The 17,575-nt window shown below is 37.3% G+C and overlaps 1 long non-coding RNA gene across 2 annotated transcripts in view; it reads right to left on the minus strand.

The window, feature by feature from the left end:
* The window catches only part of LOC139936017 (uncharacterized), a 47,161-nt gene that overhangs the window by 22,426 nt on the left and 7,160 nt on the right, over window positions 1-17,575 (minus strand). For both annotated transcript variants that reach the window (XR_011785878.1, XR_011785879.1), the window contains exons 3-6: window positions 16,435-16,571; window positions 4,688-4,820; window positions 3,689-3,757; window positions 1,606-2,271 (exon numbers count right to left, since the gene is read on the minus strand). This is a non-coding gene — a long non-coding RNA (uncharacterized lncRNA). The remainder of the gene's footprint in view (window positions 1-1,605; window positions 2,272-3,688; window positions 3,758-4,687; window positions 4,821-16,434; window positions 16,572-17,575) is intronic.

Genomic DNA, 17,575 nt, shown 5'->3' on the forward strand with positions numbered 1-17,575 from the left:
ATCAATAATCAAAATCTGTGCCGTCATCCAGACTTTCTCATGAATTTGGAGAGACACAAACTCTACATCAATAAGAGAAATCTGTGCCGTCATACATACTTTCTACTGCGTTTTTAGAGACACTTACTTTACATCAATAAGATAAATCTGTGCCATCATACAGACTTTCTCCTGCGTTTTTAGAGACACTTACTTTACATCAATTAGAACAATTTGTGCTGTCATACAGACTTCATCATGAATTTGGTGTGACCCAAACTGTACATCAACATGAAAAATCTGTGCCATTACAGACTTTCTTCTGCGTGAGAGAGACACAAACTTTACATCAAAGAGAAATCTGTGTCATCACAAACTATCCCTGTGTTTAGAGACGCAAACCTCACATCAATGAGAAAAATGTGCTGTCGCAGGCTTTTTCCTGCCTTTAGATAGACCCAAACTCAATAAGAAACATCTGTGCTGATATACAGACTTTCGTATTGCGTTTCCACAGACACAAACTTTACAGCAATAAGAAAAATTTGGGCCATCAAACACTTTCTCCTAACTTCTGAGAGACGCAAACTCTATAACAATAACATGCGGCACATACCTTTAAGTGATTTTTTAATGGTTGCGTCATCGCTGTGGGGGCTCAATCAAATTTTGATACAAAAAGAAGAAGGAAAACTGGTTAAACCAAACCTAAGTTTTACTGTCTGAGGTTTCAAACTTTTCCACAAACAAAACAAAAATATAAAGTTCAGACATTTGTCACTGAAACTATATATTAGACAACACGGCTTCACAAAGTCGTGCATCAAAATATTGCCCGTGATTTTAGCCCAACTAGCTGCACTAGCACAACTTGCATGGCTCACTAGCTAACACGGTGGTGACCCAAACTCTACATCAATAAGAAAACATCTGCGCTGTCACAGACTTTCTCCTGCGTTTACAAAGATGAAAACTTAACATGAATGGACAAAATCTGTGCCGTCATACACCAGACTTTGAGAGAGACACAAAATCAACATCGTAAAGAAAAATCTGTGACGTCCCACAGACTTTCTCCAGAGTTTAAAGAGATGCAAATTCAACATCTTTAAGAAAAAGCGTTGCCATCATATAGACTTTTCTATCGCGTTTACAGAAACACAAACTCTACATCAATAAGAAAATCTGTGCAGCACACAGTCTTTCTCCTGTGTTTTCAAAAACAAAAAACTGCAAATCAGTAACAAAAATCTGTTTCGTCATACAGACTCTCCTGATTCTGGAGTGACGGAAACTCGACAACAATAACAAACACATTTATTAGGCTGTTTCCAAGCACACTGCTGTCTGTGTTTTCGAACAAAGCATACATGTGATAACAAAAACAATCAAAGATGAAATCAAACATACAATGAATAAACCACTATTCTCTTACAACTGTGATGACCAATTGAGTCAAAATTTTCACAGAGTTGTTATTTTATGGATTTGTTGGGAACTTTTGAAGGGGCACAAGGCCAAGACCAGGGGCAACAGAGGCCATGGCCTCCTTGTAATTCCAGCCCTGAATAAAAACTTTATGTTATGTATTATTTTGTAAGGAGGATAGAATGGATTTAAACTTACCCCAAACTGTTATCTTCTTAGTGTGTTGGTCAAATACTGTGCTGGTCAAATCCTGAGTTGGTCAAATCCTGAGTTGGTCAAATCCTGTGTTGGTCCAATCCTGTGTTGGTCAAATCCTGTGATGGTCAAATCCTGTGATGGTCAAATCCTGTGTTGGTCCAATCCTGTGTTGGTCAAATCCTGTGTTGATCAAATCCTGTGTTGATCAAATCCTGTGTTGGTCCAATCCTGTGTTGATCAAATCATGTGATGATCAAATCCTGTGTTGGTCCAATCCTGTGTTGGTCCACTCCTGTGTTGGTCCACTCCTGTGTTGGTCCAATCCTGTGTTGGTCCAATCCTGTGTTGGTCAAATCCTGTGTTGGTCTAATCCTGTGTTGGTCTAATCCTGCGTTGGTCCAATCCTGTGTTGATGAAATCCTGCGTTGGTCCAATCCTGTGATGGTCAAATCCTGCATTGGTCCAATCCTGTGTTGATGAAATCCTGCGTTGGTCCAATCCTGTGATGGTCAAATCCTGCATTGGTCCAATCCTGTGTTGATGAAATCCTGCGTTGGTCCAATCCTGTGATGGTCAAATCCTGTGTGACAGCCAGCTCAGTAGTAACGTTGCAAGGTATAGTATGCTTGCAAGTAGATGTCATAAACCATTGCAGTTAATTTCATGCTAAACAGGGCACAAACAAATATGTTTGTTAAAAAGGGTGACAAAATGAACACAAATTGGACAGAGTATGACAAAGACGTTTGTTTTTTAAATAAAATTGTAGTAAAGTCAATAAAGGCACCATAAGTTTGATATCCCCAGCCTCCCCTTCCCAACACTACACAACTTGCTTGCCCTATTCCCCACCAAAATCAAATCACAAACAGCATGAATGAATGAATGAATGAATGAATAGTTTGAACCTTTAAAACAATGCCCCTCAACTGAAAACAAAGTTAAGGAGAAAGCTGGACGGTTTACAAGTATGATGCCAACAGACAAATCCACTGCAACATGTTTTAACATAGTTATAGCAGACTACAAATATTGGCTGGAGAGGAACTTTCATGAAATCCATAATGAATTATTTCTACAGAAATGATGGTCATTTGCATCAGGTCAATTACAAGATGTGAAATAGTTTCAGAGGGCCATCGAAAGACAGATCAAACTTTGCATTGGCTACACGAGTAACTATGAGGCAAAGTCACAAATCAAATGTGCCAAAATTACCGTTATTTGTGCTAAAATGGTCAACAGGTGATGAAACTGATCAAGCTTTTCAGAACCATAAATGCAGTGGTTTACACAAAGATTTGCAGCGGTGAGCTCCACCAGACAGAATTAACCCTAACCTCTTGAAAAAAACCTTGATTGATGGGTATTTGGAAGACATTGTCTACAGCTGATTGGAGTCCCATACTTGCAGAGTCTTGGACCAAATGCCATCTTTCAAAAGGACAACGCTCGCCCCCATCGAGCCCGACTGGTGTCTGGCTATAACCTGAACAATGTTGGGGTCCACCCGATGGATTGGCCCGCAAACAGTCCAGACCTGAATCCCATGGAACATCTGTGGGACCAGCTTGGTCTTGCTGTCCGCGCCAGAACCACCAACACGTCAACTGTGGCTGACCTAACCAGGTTCCCTAATGAAGAATGGAACACCATCCCTCAGCAGCGCATCACAAGACTTGTGTGCAGCATGAGAAGAAGGTGCCAGGCTGTCACCAACGCCTTCGGATCATCCACTCTACTAAACTTATTGTATCAATAAAGTGTATTAAGAATTGTCTTGCTCTATACCAAACTTCTTGTTCCAATAAAGTGGATTAAGATCAGTATAACTTGTCTTGCTTGTTTGAAATACAGTGTCAAATTGATTGTTTACACAGTAACACAAAATTGCTAAATTTGGCACATTTGATTTTTGACTTCGTGTCATTCTCATTAACGTGGTCAAGTCCAGCAACATGTAATCGTTGCAAACGTGGTATCATTTTAAAGAGGAACAGTTCAGCTTTGCATTGATATGTACCATATACAAAGAGAGTATTAAATAATAATAAATAAACTGGATTGAAAAAAGTTTCCTTACTTTTTGTGAGCAGTTCAAAAGACAGATCAAACTTTGCAAAGCAGACTTCAAACATTGCCTGGAAGGGAACTATAAAAATAAAAAAATCCTGAATTATTTCAAAAGAAACGATGGCCATTTGCATCAGGTCAACTACAACATGTGAAATAGTTTCAGAGGTCCATCGAAAGACAAATCAAACTTTGAATAGCGGAATAAAACACAATGGCGAGAGAGGAACTTCCATAAAAACAAATCTATTTAATAAGAAAACGATGGCCATTTGCATCAGATCAACTACCTTATGTGAACTTAGTTTCACAGGTGCATCGAAAGACAGATCAAACTCGGCAAAGCAGACTACAAACATTGGCTGGAGAGGAACTTTCATAAAAACAACCCAAAAAGTGTTTCAAAAAAAACAATGGAAATTTGCATCAGGTCAACTACAACATGTGAAATAGTTTCAGAGGTCCATCGAAAGACAGATCAAACTTTGCAAAGCTGACTATAAACATTGGCTGGAGAGTAACTTTCACCCCCCCCAAAAACAACCCAAGATATTTCAAAAGAAACGATGGTTATTTGCATCAGGTCAACTTCAATATGTAAACCAGTTTCAGAAGTCCAATCGAAAGAGGGATCAAACTTTGCAAAGCAGACTACAAATATTGGCTGGAGAGGAACTTTCAGAAAAACAAATCCAGAGTTGTTTCAAAAGAAATATTTGTCATTGGCATCAGGTCAACTACAACATGTGAACTAGTTTCAGAGGTTCATCGAAACACAGAGCAAACTTTGCAAAGCAGACTTCAAACATTGCCTGGAAACGAACTTTCATCAAAACAAACCCCAAGTTCTTTCAAAATAAATGACGGTCATTTACATCAGATCAAGGACAACATGTGAAATAGTTTCAGAGGTCCATCGAAAGACAGATCAAACTTTGCAAAGCAGACTTCAAACATTGCCTGGAAGTGTCTTTATTTTGAAAGGGGAATAGAAGGAATTTCAACTTACCCAGGCTGTTATCTTGTTAGTGTGTTGGTCAAATCCTGTGTTGGTCAAATCCTATGTGACAGCCAGCTCAGAAGTAAAGGTGTGGTAAGATACTTGCAAGATGGTGCCATGATCCTTTGCCGTTGACTGTATACTGAACAGGGTACAAATAAAAAATGCAGTACAAATAAAAAATGCAGTTTGTTAAAGGTGAAAACAAATTAAATGTTTCAATAAGAGCATGATGGACAATTTGGCTCATTTGCATCAGGTCAACTACAACATGTGAAATAGTTTCAAGAGGTCCATCGAAAGACAAATCAAACTTTGCAAAGCAGACTACAAACATTGGCTGGAGAGGAACTTTCATAAAAACAAGTCACAAGTTAATTAAAAAGAAAACGATGGTCATTTGCATCAGGTCCACTACAACATATGAAATAGTTTTAGAGGTCCATCGAAAGACAAAACAAACTTTGCAAAGCAAACAACAAACATTGGCTGGAGAGGAACTTTCTTTTAATGAATCCCCAGTAACTTCAAAAGAAACGATGACCATTTCGTCAGATCAACTACAACGTGTAAAAAAGTTTTAGAGGTCCATCGAAAGACAGATCAAACTTTGCATAGCAGACTACAAACATTGCCTGGAGAGGAACTTTCATAAAAACAAATCCCAAGTTACTTCGAAAGAAACGATGGTCATTTGCATCAGGTCAACTACAACATGTTGAATAGTTTTAGAGGTCCATTGAAAGACAGATCAAACTTTGCAAAGCAGACGACAAACATTGGCTGGGGAGGAACTTTAATAAACACAAATGCCACGTTATTTCAAAAGAAACAATGGTCATTTGCATCAGGTCAACTACAACATGTGAAATAGTTTTGGAGGTCAATCGAAAGACAGATCAAACTTTGCAAAGCAGACGACAAACATTGGCTGCGAAGGAACTTTCATAAAAACAAGTCACAAGTTAATTAAAAAGAAACGATGGTCATTTGCATCAGGTCAACTACAACATGTTAAATAGTTTTAGAGGTCCATCGAAAGACAGATCAAACTTTGCATAGCAGACGACAAACATTGGCTGTAGAGGAACTTTCATAAAAACAAATCCCAAGTTATTTCAAAAGAAACGATGGTCATTTGCATCAGGTCAACTACAACATGTGAAATCGTTTCAGAGGTCCATCGAAAGACAGATCAAACTTTGCATAGCAGACTGCAAACATTGCCTGGAGAGGAACTTTCATATAAACAAATCCCAAGTTATTTCGAAAGAAACGATGGTCATTTGCACCAGGTCAACTACATCATGTTGAATAGTTTTAGAGGTCCATCGAAAGACAGATCAAACTTTGCAAAGCAGACTGCAAACATTGGCTGGAGAGGAACTTTCATAAAAACAAATCCCAAGTTATTTCATAAGAAACGATGGTCATTTGCATCAGGTCAACTACAACATGTGAAATCATTTCAGAGGTCCATCGAAAGACAGATCAAACTTTGCAAAGTATACTACAAACATTGGCCGGAGGGGAACTTTCATGAAAACAAATCTCAAGTTATTTCATAAGAAACGATGGTCATTTGCATCAGGTCAACAACAACACGTGAAAAAGTTTCAGAAGTCCATCAAAAGACAGATCAAACTTTGCAAAGCAGACCACAAACATTGGCTACGAAGGAACTTTCATAAAAACAAATCCAAAGTTATTTTGAAAGAAACGATGGTCATTTGCATCAGGTCAACTACCACATGTTGAATAATTTTAGAAGTCCATCGAAAGACAGATCAATCTTTGCAAAGCATACTACAAACATTGGCTGGAGGGGAACTTTCATGTAAACGAATCTCAAGTTGTTTCAGAAGAAACGATGGTCATTTGCATCAGGTCAACTACAACATGTTGAATAGTTTTAGAGGTCCATCGAAAGACCGATAAAACTTTGCATAGCAGACTATAAAAATTGGCTGGAGAGGAACTTTCATAAAAACAAATCCCAAGTTATTTCGAAAGAAACGATGGCAATTTTCATCAGGTCAACTACAACATGTGAAAAAGTTTCAGAGGTCCATCAAAAGACAAATCAAACTTTGCAAAGCAAACTACAAACATTGGCTGGAGGGGAACTTTCATGAAAACAAATCTCATGTTATTTCATAAGAAACGATGGTCATTTGCATCAGGTCAACAACAACATGTGAAAAAGTTTCAGAAGTCCATCAAAAGACAGATCAAACTTTGCAAAGCAGACCACAAACATTGGCTACGAAGGAACTTTCATAAAAACAAATCCAAAGTTATTTTGAAAGAAACGATGGTCATTTGCATCAGGTCAACTACCACATGTTGAATAGTTTTAGAAGTCCATCGAAAGACAGATCAATCTTTGCATAGCAGACTATAAAAATTGTTCAGGTCAACTACAACATGTTTAATAGTTTTAGAGGTCCATCGAAAGACAGATCAAACTTTGCAAAGCAGACGACAAACATTGGCTGGGGAGGAACTCTAATAAACACAAATGCCACGTTATTTCAAAAGAAACAATGGTCATTTGCATCAGGTCAACTACAACATGTGAAATAGTTTTGGAGGTCAATCGAAAGACAGATCAAACTTTGCAAAGCAGACGACAAACATTGGCTGCGAAGGAACTTTCATAAAAACAAGTCACAAGTTAATTAAAAAGAAACGATGGTCATTTGCATCAGGTCAACTACAACATGTTGAATAGTTTTAGAGGTCCATCGAAAGACAGATCAAACTTTGCATAGCAGACGACAAACATTGGCTGTAGAGGAACTTTCATAAAAACAAATCCCAAGTTATTTCAAAAGAAACGATGGTCATTTGCATCAGGTCAACTACAACATGTGAAATCGTTTCAGAGGTCCATCGAAAGACAGATCAAACTTTGCAAAGCAGACTTGCATCAGGTCAACTACAACATGTGAAATAGTTTTGCAAAGCAACTGACAAACATTGGCTGCGAAGGAACTTTCATATAAACAAATCCCAAGTTATTTCGAAAGAAACGATGGTCATTTGCATCAGGTCAACTACAACATGTTGAATAGTTTCAGAGGTCCATCGAAAGACAGATCAAACTTTGCAAAGCAGACTATAAACATTGGCTGTAGAGGAACTTTCATATAAACAAATCCCAAGTTATTTCGAAAGAAACGATGGTCATTTGCATCAGGTCAACTACAACATGTTGAATAGTTTCAGAGGTCCATCGAAAGACACATCAAACTTTGCAAAGCAGACTACAAACATTGACTGCAAAGGACTTTCATGAAAACAAATCCCAAGTTATTTCGAAAGAAACGATGGTCATTTGCATCAGGTCAACATGTGAAATAGTTTTAGAGATCCATCAAAAGACAGATCAAACTTTGCATAGCAGACTACAATAATTGGCTGGAGAGGAACTTTCATAAAAACAAATCCCAAGTTATTTTGAAAGAAACGATGGTCATTTGCATCAGGTCAACATGTGAAATAGTTTTAGAGATCCATCAAAAGACAGATCAAACTTTGCATAGCAGACTGCAAACATTGCCTGGAGAGGAACTTTCATATAAACAAATCCCAAGTTATTTCGAAAGAAACGATGGTCATTTGCATCAGGTCAACTACAACATGTTGAATAGTTTCAGAGGTCCATCGAAAGACAGATCAAACTTTGCAAAGCAGACTATAAACATTGGCTGTAGAGGAACTTTCATATAAACAAATCCCAAGTTATTTCGAAAGAAACGATGGTCATTTGCATCAGGTCAACTACAACATGTTGAATAGTTTCAGAGGTCCATCGAAAGACACATCAAACTTTGCAAAGCAGACTACAAACATTGACTGCAAAGGACTTTCATGAAAACAAATCCCAAGTTATTTCGAAAGAAACGATGGTCATTTGCATCAGGTCAACATGTGAAATAGTTTTAGAGATCCATCAAAAGACAGATCAAACTTTGCATAGCAGACTACAATAATTGGCTGGAGAGGAACTTTCATAAAAACAAATCCCAAGTTATTTTGAAAGAAACGATGGTCATTTGCATCAGGTCAACATGTGAAATAGTTTTAGAGATCCATCAAAAGACAGATCAAACTTTGCATAGCAGACTGCAAACATTGCCTGGAGAGGAACTTTCATATAAACAAATCCCAAGTTATTTCGAAAGAAACGAGGGTCATTTGCATCAGGTCAACTACATGTACAACATGTTGAATAGTTTCAGAGGTCCATCGAAAGACAGATCAAACTTTGCAAAGCAGATGACAAATATTGGCTGCGAAGGACTTTTCATAAAAACAAATCCCAAGTTATTTCGAAAGAAACGATGGTCATTTGCATCAGGTCAACTACAACATGTGAAATACAACATGTTGAATAGTTTCAGAGGTCCATCGAAAGACAGATCAAACTTTGCAAAGCAGACGACAAATATTGGCTGCGAAGGACTTTTCATAAAAACAAATCCCAAGTTATTTCGAAAGAAACCATGGTCATTTGCATCAGGTCAACTACAACATGTGAAATAGTTTTGCAAAGCAGACGACAAACATTGGCTGCGAAGGAACTTTCATTAAAAAAAATCCCAAGTTATTTCGAAAGAAACGATGGTCATTTGCATCAGGTCAACTACAACATGTTGAATAGTTTTAGAGGTGCATCCAAAGACAGATAAAACTTTGCATAGCAGACTATAAACATTGGCTAGAGGGGAACTTTCATGACAACAAATCACAAGTTATTTCAGAAGAAACGATGGTCATTTGCATCAGGTCAACATGTGAAATAGTTTTAGAAGTCCATCGAAAGACAGATCAAACTTTGCAAAGCAGACTACAAACATTGGCTGGAGAGGAACTTTCATATAAACAAATCCCAAGTTATTTCGAAAGAAACGATGGTCATTTGCATCAGGTCAACTACAACATGTTGAATAGTTTTAGAGGTCCATCGAAAGACAGATCAAACTTTGCAAAGCTGACGACAAACATTGGCTGCGAAGGAACTTTCATAAAAACAAATCCCAAGTTATTTCAAAAGAAACAATGGTCATTTGCATCAGGTCAACTACAACATGTGAAATAGTTTTGGAGGTCAATCGAAAGACAGATCAAACTTTGCAAAGTAGACGACAAACATTGGCTGCGAAGGAACTTTCATAAAAACAAATCCCAAGTTATTTCGAAAGAAACGATGGCCATTTGCATCAGGTCAACTACAACATGTGGAATAGTTTCAGAAGTCCATCGAAAGACAGATCAAACCTTGTAAAGCAGACGACCAACATTGGCTTGAGAGGAACTTTCATCAAACTAAATCCAAAGTTATTTCAATAGAAATGATAGCCATTTGCATCAGATGACGTACAACTTGTGAAATAGTTTCACAAGTACGTCTAAAGACAGATCCAACTTTGCAAAGCAGACTACAAACATTGGCTGGGGAGGAACTTTCATAAAAACAAATCCTGAGTTTTTTCAAAAGAAACGATGGCAATTTGCATCAGGTCAACTTCAAATGTAAAATAGTTTCAGAAGTCCATCGAAAGACAGATCAAACTTTGCAAAGCAGACTACAAACATTGGCTGGAGAGGAACTTTCATGAAAGCAAATCTATTTAATAAGAAAATGATGGCTATTTGCATCAGGTCAACTACAACTAGTGAAATAGTTTCAGAGGTGCATCGAAAGACAGATAAGACTTTGCAAAGCAGACGACAAACATTGGCTGGAGAGGAACTTTCATGAAAACAAATCTCAAGTTATTTCAAAATAAATGATGGCCATATGCATCAGGTCAACTACAACATGTTGAATAGTTTGAGAGGTCCATCGAAAGACAGATCAAACTCTGCAAAGCAGACTACAAACATTGGCTGGAGAGGAACTTTCATGAAAACAAATCTCAAGTTATTTCAAAATAAACGATGCCCATTTGCATCAGGTCAACTACAACATGTGAAATACAACATGTGAAATTGTTTCAAGAGGTCAATCGAAAGACAGATCAAACTTTGCAAAGCAGACTATAAACATTGGCTGGAGAGGAACTTTCATAAAAACAAATCTATTTGATAAGAAAACAATGGCCATTTGCATCAGGTCAACTACAACATGTGAACTTAGTTTCAAAGGTGCATCGAAAGACAGATCAAACTCTGCAAAGCAGACTACAAACATTGGCTGGAGAGGAACTTTCATAAAAACAAAAGCCAAGTTATTTCGAAAGAAACGATGGTCATTTGCATCAGTTCAACTACAACATGTGAAATAGTTTCAGAGGTCCATAGAAAGACAGAACAAACTGTGCAAAGCAGACTACAAACATTGGCTACAAAGTACCTTTCATATAAACAAATCCCAAGTTATTTCGAAAGAAACGATGGTCATTTGCATCAGGTCAACTACAACATGTTGAATAGTTTCAGAGGTCCATCGAAAGACACATCAAACTTTGCAAAGCAGACTACAAACATTGACTGCAAAGGACTTTTCATGAAAACAAATCCCAAGTTATTTCGAAAGAAACGATGGTCATTTGCATCAGGTCAACATGTGAAATAGTTTTAGAGATCCATCAAAAGACAGATCAAACTTTGCATAGCAGACTGCAAACATTGCCTGGAGAGGAACTTTCATATAAACAAATCCCAAGTTATTTCGAAAGAAACGAGGGTCATTTGCATCAGGTCAACTACATGTACAACATGTTGAATAGTTTCAGAGGTCCATCGAAAGACAGATCAAACTTTGCAAAGCAGACGACAAATATTGGCTGCGAAGGACTTTTCATAAAAACAAATCCCAAGTTATTTCGAAAGAAACGATGGTCATTTGCATCAGGTCAACTACAACATGTGAAATACAACATGTTGAATAGTTTCAGAGGTCCATCGAAAGACAGATCAAACTTTGCAAAGCAGACGACAAATATTGGCTGCGAAGGACTTTTCATAAAAACAAATCCCAAGTTATTTCGAAAGAAACGATGGTCATTTGCATCAGGTCAACTACAACATGTGAAATAGTTTTGCAAAGCAGACGACAAACATTGGCTGCGAAGGAACTTTCATTAAAAAAAATCCCAAGTTATTTCGAAAGAAACGATGGTCATTTTCATCAGGTCAACTACAACATGTTGAATAGTTTTAGAGGTGCATCGAAAGACAGATAAAACTTTGCATAGCAGACTATAAACATAGGCTGGAGGGGAACTTTCATGACAACAAATCACAAGTTATTTCAGAAGAAACGATGGTCATTTGCATCAGGTCAACATGTGAAATAGTTTTAGAAGTCCATCGAAAGACAGATCAAACTTTGCAAAGCAGACTACAAACATTGGCTGGAGAGGAACTTTCATATAAACAAATCCCAAGTTATTTCGAAAGAAACGATGGTCATTTGCATCAGGTCAACTACAACATGTTGAATAGTTTTAGAGGTCCATCAAAAGACAGATCAAACTTTGCAAAGCTGACGACAAACATTGGCTGCGAAGGAACTTTCATAAAAACAAATCCCAAGTTATTTCAAAAGAAACAATGGTCATTTGCATCAGGTCAACTACAACATGTGAAATAGTTTTGGAGGTCAATCGAAAGACAGATCAAACTTTGCAAAGTAGACGACAAACATTGGCTGCGAAGGAACTTTCATAAAAACAAATCCCAAGTTATTTCGAAAGAAACGATGGCCATTTGCATCAGGTCAACTACAACATGTTGAATAGTTTTAGAGGTCCATCGAAAGACAGATCAAACTTTGCATAGCAGACTGCAAACATTGCCTGGAGAGGAACTTTCATAAAAACAAAACCCAAGTTATTTTACAAGAAACGATGGTCATTTGCATCAGTTCAACTACAACATGTGAAATAGTTTTGCAAAGCAGACGACAAACATTGGCTGCGAAGGAACTTTCATTAAAAAAAATCCCAAGTTATTTCGAAAGAAACGATGGTCATTTGCATCAGGTCAACTACAACATGTTGAATAGTTTTAGAGGTGCATCGAAAGACAGATAAAACTTTGCATAGCAGACTATAAACATTGGCTGGAGGGGAACTTTCATGACAACAAATCACAAGTTATTTCAGAAGAAACGATGGCCATTTGCATCAGGTCAACTACAACATGTGAAATAGTTTCAGGGTTCAATCGAAAGACAGATAAAACTTTGCAAAGCAGACTACAAACGTTGGCTGGAGACTAACTTTCATAAAAACAAATCTATTTAATAAGAAAACGTTGGCCATTTGCATCAGGTCAACTACAACATGTGAACTTAGTTTCAGAGGTGCATCGAAAGACAGATCAAACTTTGCAAAGCAGACTACAAACATTGGTTGGAGAGGAACTTTCATAAAAACAAATCTATTTAAAAACGATGGCCATTTGCATCAGGTTAACTACAACATGTGGAATAGTTTGAGGTACATCGAAAGACAGATCAAACTTTGCAAAGCAGACTACAAACATTGGCTGGAGAGGAACTTTCATCAAAACAAATCTATTTAATAAGAAAACGATGGCCATTTGCATCAGGTCAACTACATATGTAAAATAGTTTCAGGGGTCAATCGAAATACAGATCAAACTTTGCAAAGCAGACTACAAACATTGGATGGAGAGGAACTTTCATGAAAAAAAATCCCAAGTTATTTCGAAAGAAACGAAGGCCATTTGCATCAGGTCAACTACAACATGTGGAATAGTTTCAGAAGTCCATCGAAAGACAGATCAAACCTTGTAAAGCAGACGACAAACATTGGCTGGAGAGGAACTTTCATCAAACTAAATCCAAAGTTATTTCAATAGAAACGATAGCCTTTTGCATCAGATGACGTACAACTTGTGAAATAGTTTCACAAGTACGTCTAAAGACAGATCCAACTTTGCAAAGCAGACTACAAACATTGGCTGGGGAGGAACTTTCATAAAAACAAATCCTGAGTTTTTTCAAAAGAAACGATGGCAATTTGCATCAGGTCAACTTCAAATGTAAAATAGTTTCAGAAGTCCATCGAAAGACAGATCAAACTTTGCAAAGCAGACTACAAACATTGGCTGGAGAGGAACTTTCATGAAAGCAAATCTATTTAATAAGAAAACGATGGCCATTTGCATCAGGTCAACTACAACATGTGAAATCGTTTCAGAGGTGCATCGAAAGACAGATAAGACTTTGCAAAGCAGACGACAAACATTGGCTGGAGAGGAACTTTCATGAAAACAAATCTCAAGTTATTTCAAAATAAATGATGGCCATATGCATCAGGTCAACTACAACATGTTGAATAGTTTGAGAGGTCCATCGAAAGACAGATCAAACTCTGCAAAGCAGACTACAAACATTGGCTGGAGAGGAACTTTCATGAAAACAAATCTCAAGTTATTTCAAAATAAACGATGGCCATTTGCATCAGATGACGTACAACTTGTGAAATAGTTTCACAAGTACGTCTAAAGACAGATCCAACTTTGCAAAGCAGACTACAAACATTGGCTGGGGAGGAACTTTCATAAAAACAAATCCTGAGTTTTTTCAAAAGAAACGATGGCAATTTGCATCAGGTCAACTTCAAATGTAAAATAGTTTCAGAAGTCCATCGAAAGACAGATCAAACTTTGCAAAGCAGACTACAAACATTGGCTGGAGAGGAACTTTCATGAAAGCAAATCTATTTAATAAGAAAACGATGGCCATTTGCATCAGGTCAACTACAACATGTGAAATCGTTTCAGAGGTCCATCGAAAGACAGATCAAACTCTGCAAAGCAGACTACAAACATTGGCTGGAGAGGAACTTTCATGAAAACAAATCTCAAGTTATTTCAAAATAAACGATGGCCATTTGCATCAGGTCAACTACAACATGTGAAATTGTTTCAATAGGTCCATCGAAAGACAGATTAAACTTTGCAAAGCAGACTATAAACATTGGCTGGAGACGAACTTTCATAAAAACAAATCTATTTGATAAGAAAACAATGGCCATTTGCATCAGGTCAACTACAACATGTGAACTTAGTTTCAGAGGTGCATCGAAAGACAGATCAAACTCTGCAAAGCAGACTACAAACATTGGCTGGAGAGGAACTTTCATCAAAACAACCCCCAAGTTGTTACAAAAGAAACAATGGTAATTTGCATCAGGTCAAGTACAACATGTGAAATAGTTTCAGAAGTACATAGAAAGACAGATCAAACTTTGCAAAGCAGATTACAAACATTGGTTGGAGAGGAACTTTCATCAAAACAAATCCTGAATTATTTCAAAAGAATCCATGGACATTTGCATCAGGCCAACTACAACATGTGAAATAGTTCCAGAGGTCCATTGAAACACTGATCAAACTTTGCAAAGCAGACTACAAACATTGACTGGAGAGGAACTTTCCAAAGTTATTTCGAAAAAATTGATGGCTATTTGCATCAGATCAACTACAACATCTCAAATACTTTTAGAGGTCCATCGAAAGACAGATCAAACTTTGCAAAGCATTCAGATGGCTGGTAAGGAACTTTCATTTAAACAACTGCTGTGTTACTTCAAAATAAATGTTGATAGTTTGCATCATGTCAACTACAACATGTGAAATAGTTTCAGAGGTCCATAGAAAGACAGAACAAACTGTGCAAAGCAGACTACAAACATTGGCTACGAAGTACCTTTCATATAAACAAATCCCAAGTTATTTCGAAAGAAACGATGGTCATTTGCATCAGGTCAACTACAACATGTTGAATAGTTTCAGAGGTCCATCAAAAGACAGATCAAACTTTGCAAAGCAGACGACAAACATTGACTGCAAAGGACTTTTCATAAAAACAAATCCCAAGTTATTTCGAAAGAAACGATGGTCATTTGCATCAGGTCAACTACAACATGTTGAATAGTTTTAGAGGTCCATCGAAAGACAGATCAAACTTTACAAAGCAGACGACAAACATTGGTTGGAGAGAATCTTTAATAAAAACAAATGCTGAGTTATTTCGAAAGAAACGATGTTCATTTGCATCAGGTCCACTACAACATGTGAAATAGTTTCAGAGGTCCATCGAAAGACAGATCAAACTTTCAAAGCAGACTACAAATATTGGCTGGAGAGGAACTTTCAGAAAAACAAATCCAGAGTTATTTGAAAAGAAACATTTGTCATTGGCATCAGGTCAACTACAACATGTGAAGTAGTTTCAGAGGTTCATCGAAAGACTGATCAAACATTGGCTCGAGAAGAACTTTCATCAAAACAAATTCAGAGTTATTTCAAAAGAAACGATGGACATTTGCATCAGGTCAACTACAACATGTGAAGTAGTTTCAGAGGTCCACCAAAAGACAGATCAAACTGTGCAAAGCAGAATACAAACATTTGCTGGAGAAGAACTTTCTTAAAAACAACTCCCAACTTATTTCCAAAGAAACGATGGTCATTTGCATCAGATCAACTACCAGGTTTGAAATAATTCAGAGGGCAAAAAAGGCAGTCAAAAGGGCTAAAGAGGACAATCAAGCTAGTACTGGGGAATGGCACCAAGTTGCATTGTACAATGAATGCATTTGGTGACAAATTGATTCCAAATTTTCACAGATTTGTTATTTTAGGCATTTTATGTTGGGATACACTGAGTGAGAATACTGGTTTTTGACAAAAATGTGTACAGTGCCTTTAAGAAACACCTAAGTGTCTTTAGTTTTACAAGGAGAATAGAAGAAATTTCAACTTACCCAGGCTGTTATCTTGTTAGTGTGTTGTTCAAATCCTGTGTTGGTCAAATCCTGTCTGACAGCCAGCTCAGAAGTAAAGATGAATGAGGTAAGATACTTGCAAGATGGTGCCATGATCCTTTGCCGTTGACTGTATACTGTACAGGGTACAAATAAAAAATGCAGTACAAATAAAAAATGCAGTATGTTAAAGGTGAAAACAAATTAAATGTTTGAAGAAGAGCATGATGGACAATTTGGCTCATTTGCATCAGGTCAACTACAACATGTAAAATAGCTACAGAGGTCAATCGAAAGACTAATCAAACTTTGCAAAGCAGACGACAAACATTGGCTGGAGAGGACTTTTCATAAAAACAAATCCTGAGTTATTTCAAACGAAACGATGGCCATTTACATCAGGTCAACTACAACATGTGAAATAATTTCAGAAGTACATCGGAAGACAGATCAAACTTTGCAAAGCAGACGACAACCATTGGCGAGAGAGGAACTTTCATAAAAACAAATCCCAAGTTATTTCAAAAGAAATGATGGCCATTTACATCAGGTCAACTACAACATGTGAAATAGTTTAAGAGGTTCATTGAAAGAGAGAACAAACTTTGCAAAGCAGACGACAAACGTTGGCTGGACAGGAAATTTCATCAAAACAAATCCTGAGTTATTTAAAAAGAAATGATGGCCATTTGCATCAGGTCAACTACATCATGTGAAATAGTTTCAGAGGTCGATCGAAAGACAATTAAAACTTTGCAAAGCAGACTATAAACACATTTGCTGGAGAGGAACTTTCATCAAAACAAATCTATTTAATAAGAAAACGATGGCCATTGCATCAGGTCTACTACAACATGTGAACTATAGTTTCAGAGGTCCATCGAAAGACATATCAAACTTTGCAAAGCAAACTACAAACATTGGCAGGAGAGGAACTTTCATAAGAACAACTCCAGAGTTGTTTCAAAATAAATGTTGGCCATTTATACCAGGTCTACTAACGGCAACATGTGAATTAGTTTCAGAGGTCCATTGAAAGACAGATCAAACTTTGCAAAGGGGACTACAAATATTGGCTGGATAGGAACTTTCATAAAAACAAATCCTGAGTTATTTCAAAAGAAACTATGTTTATTTGCAT

This window comes from Asterias amurensis, chromosome 4 (assembly GCF_032118995.1).
Source record: "Asterias amurensis chromosome 4, ASM3211899v1".
Lineage (NCBI taxonomy): Eukaryota > Metazoa > Echinodermata > Asteroidea > Forcipulatida > Asteriidae > Asterias > Asterias amurensis.